The following is a 4299-nucleotide window of genomic DNA, read 5'->3' on the forward strand; positions in this document are numbered from 1 at the left end:
GGAAGGTGTTAGTTAGCATCAGGGAGAAGAGGGCCTGCCATTTCTCAACTGCCACGCAAAATCTGTTTCAGTATCAGGAGGGACCTCTGTACATCAGCATGTGTGGTGCCCTGGGCCAGAGCTGTCATTGCCCAGGATAGGGAGGAACAGGAGATGCAGGCAGGTGGCATTTCAACCTGGATTTGGAGAAGCACTGACTTTTCTGCAGCTTCTCCACAGCCTTGTGTAGAACAAGACTTGTTATTGAAGCTGTGTTTCTTGTTTCTGGAGCCCTTCAGTATTCAGAGGATTTGGTAGGTCTGCCTTGTTCATTATGATTTTGTTTATTTTGAACCTTAACGTTGTTGGATCCAAACTACAACACCATGGAAGAATTATAGAGAAGTAACTTCTTTGGAAAATGATTTGCACCTTCTGGGTACTGACTATGAACTACATTCATCAACTCAATTACTTCTCATTATAAAACTTCATGGTACAAAACCATATGCCTAGGTTATAGATGCAAATAGTGTGACTAAGAAAGGTCAATTATTATTTTTGATGTAAAGCATATAGGAATTGGGAAATCCTGGGTTGAATCCAGAGGAGCTTTTTACAAACCATGTTCTTGTGAATCCAGGACTTACTTTCTCTCCCTCTCTCTCTCTCTCTCTCTCTCTCTCTCTCTCTCTCAAAGTTGTTGGGATTTTAAAATATTTTATAATTATTTATTTGACAGAGAGAGAGAGGGCAGGGGAGGGAGGTAGGGAAAGAATGGGCTCACCACAGCTTCCAATAGCTGCAAACGAACTCCAGACACATGCACCACCTTGGGCATCTGGCTTATGTGGGTCCTGGGGAATTGAACCTGGGTCCTTTGGCTTTGCAGGGAAGTGCCTTAACTGCTAAGCCACTTCTCCAGCCCAAATCCAGGACTTTCTATTTCTAAAGTTTGTTATATCCCTAAAGCATCTGGGTTATGTATAATTCATCTCATAACATTTGCTGCAGAAAATGCTCTTTTGTTTAAACTTTGTAAAGACTGAATTTATCTAGTGTTACAAGCTGGAAATAACCTATGGACGCCTGTTAAAATATATATGAAAAATATATACATACAAATGTTTGCTTCCAAAATAAGTATAGACAAGACATATAAACAGCAAGATGTGTCTTTGGTTGGAATCTATCCAACCATTCTTTCACTAGAATAAACAGAAATTACCTCACTTGACTTCTTCATTTTTTTTTCTAGTTCTGTGCAGTAAGTCAGAAGATGACTTGGAATAACCTTATCCAGACAATAATCTGCCTTTTTCTTACTGGACTAGGAATTGTGGGGAATATCCCAATATTAGTGAAACATCTATATACTTTTGCCATTGGAACTGAGAAAAAACCCATCAACCTTATTCTCATTCAGTTAGTATTTTCAAATATACTAGTTATTTGTACTACAGTTACCCGAGATACAGCCACAATTTTATACTTCAAGAACTTCGTAACGGATACTGCTGTAAAATTGTGCTTTTTCTTGGAAGGATGGCTCGAGGCCTCTCTATCTGTACCACCTGTCTCCTCAGCACGGTGCAGGCTCTCACCATCAATCCCTGGACCATCCTGTGGAAAAAATTCAAGCCACAGACTACAGGGCAGGTTCTTCCCTATCTCTTCCTCTTTTGGATGATAAACTCTCTGATAAGTTCAAATCTTCTGTGTTGTATCACAGCAACCAGTCAAATGAACATGTCTGAGGTCGACACACATGGTGGTACTGCCATATGCTTCCGTCTAGGCAGGCAGTGAGGTGGCTTTTCACCTGTCTCATGGCTCTCCATGACATCATCTTCCTGAGTCTCATGGGCTGGAGCAGTGTGTCCGTGGCTCTCCATCTGTATAAACATCACAAGCGTGTCTCCTACCTAAATAGCTCCAAGTATGTAAACAATTACAGCCCAGAAATCAGAGCCACACAGAGTATTCTTATTCTCATGAGTTGTTTCCTTTTCTTCTACTGGGTAGATTTCATTTTCTCCTGCTACAAAGTCTTCACGGTGACACATGATTCCATCATCTCAGTTATGAAATGTATTCTAGAACCTGGTTATGCTGTTCTCAGCCCCTTTGTCCTGATAAGCAGAGATGTCCATATTGCTAAATCCCGGAATGTTCACTGAAGGAAGAAATTACATTTTACACCTATCTTTCCAACGAACTGAAGATATCCTAAGAATCACTTTGCTCTAATATTTCATTAAGAAAAGTATTTTGCTGTGTTGCTGATGCTAGCCTAGAGCTTTTGGTCCTCTTGCCTCTATGATTATAGGCAGGCATTCTTATGCCAAGCATTGTCTTAATATTCTAGTGCAACAGAAAACCCAGCTGTGGCAGGATTTTGAGAGCTGTGGGGCTTCTCCACCCACATGCACTGGATATGAGTGGGTAAGGCCCTTGAATTCTGGTTCATAGGAAGGAGGCTGGAGAGATTACTTAGCAGTTAAGGGGCTTGCCTGTAAAGTCTAAGGTCCTAGGTTCAATTCCCCAGTACCCATGTAAGCCAGAAGCACAAGGGGGTGCATGTATCTGGAGTATGTTTTCAGTAGCTATAGGCCCTGGCATGCCTAGTTCCCTCTATATATATGCCTCTCTCTCTATCCTAAATAAGTAAAATATAAGCCGGGTGTGATGGCACACTCCTTTAATCCCAGCACTCAGGAGACAGAGGCAGGAGGATCACCATGAGTTCAAGGCCACCCTGAGACTACATAGTGAATTCCAGGTCAGCCTGGGCTAGAGTGAGACCCTACCTTGATAAAACAAAAATAAATAAATAAAATATGTACACACATATATCATATATTATATATATTAAAAGATCAAATAGAGAAATGTGGAAAAGATGATCAGGCAGTCATAGAAATAAACCCAGAATTTGAAGATAGCCACACAATCTGAAGTATATTGGCAAGGCAATGTTTACTTCTGCAGATGCACAACTTTTTAATCAATTCTCTCAAACAAGCACAAAAGCAGGGGACTGCTAACGTTTTTATATTCTGTAATGCAGGCAGCATCCTGGACATTGCTCTGAGTCAATCACTGGCCTCAAAAATCTCACACAATTGGATAAAATATTTTTTAAAATATGCAGTTTCTATGGTAAAATGAAATGAAGAGAAGATTTAGTGACTTTTTAACCAGATGCAGAAACAGAAGTTTTGCTTTGAAAGGTTGTTGACATTTGCCACAAGGACGGCTGACTCCTGCTCTGAGGGACTATTAACTCTTCTAGTCTCAGGAACCACTGACTCTTTTGCTCTCAAAGACTGCTGACTTAGGAAGGGGGCTTCAGTAGAATGGCGTCCTTCCAGAAATGAGTTTGTCTTCTTAATCCTGTGACAGGAAAGCACGTACATCTATTTTCTCACAGTTGTTTAAAGTAACACATATTAAGGGACAAAATAGCAGGGCTGGAGGGATGGCTTAGAAGTAAAGGCATTTGTCTGCAAAGCCAAAGGACCCAGGTTTGATTCCCCAGGACCCACGTAAGCCAAATGCACAAGGGGGCCCATGCATCTGGAGTTTGTCTGCAGTGGCTGGAGCCCTGGTGTGCCCATCCTCCCTCCCTTCCTCTCTCTATATCTCTCTCTCTCTCCCTCTTTCTCTCTGTCAAATAAATAAAAATAATATTTTTTTTATTTTTTTTTTTTGGTTTTTCGAGGTAGGGTCTCACTCTAGCCCAGGCTGAGCTGGAATTCACTATGGAGTCTCAGGGTGGCCTTGAACACTTGGCAATCCTCCTACCTCTGCCTCCCGAGTGCTGGGATTAAAGACATGCGCCACCACGCCCGGCCTTCTTCTTCTTTTTCCTAATCAAATGTTTTATCTTCTACAGGCATTCATAGTACAACTTTATGGTTACATTTGATACTTTTTCAAAGTGCTTTCATATATAATATCTCAGTCATTAAAATGACACTGAACAATACATTTCTTTTTGAAGAAAAAAGAATGTAGGACTGTTTAAAAAAATGAACCATCAAAAAGAAAAAAAAACACAAGCTGGCATTCTTTAACCACAAAGTGTAGATTTGTGTTGCTGAAGTCAGTCTCTGCTCTTTCTTTCATGGACTTTAACAGCAGATACACTTGACAAACAAGTGCTCAATGCATATCCACAAAAGATGCACCAGCCTTCCAACAAGGAGTTTCTGTGGTGCAGTGTTCACCATGCTCCCCTAACATGTGAGACCCTTCAGACGCTTGGGAGCTCACAAGCCTGGCTGAGTCTTGAGTGTTAAGTCTTCTGGCCTCCTA

The 4299-nt window shown here is 41.1% G+C and overlaps 1 pseudogene; it reads left to right on the top strand.

Annotated features, from left to right (window-relative positions):
• Window positions 1–1258: 1258 nt before the first annotated feature.
• LOC105943599 lies at window positions 1259–2159 on the top strand (annotated as a pseudogene).
• Window positions 2160–4299: the final 2140 nt, after the last annotated feature.

This window comes from Jaculus jaculus, chromosome 13, assembly GCF_020740685.1.
Source record: "Jaculus jaculus isolate mJacJac1 chromosome 13, mJacJac1.mat.Y.cur, whole genome shotgun sequence".
NCBI classification, from domain to species: domain Eukaryota; kingdom Metazoa; phylum Chordata; class Mammalia; order Rodentia; family Dipodidae; genus Jaculus; species Jaculus jaculus.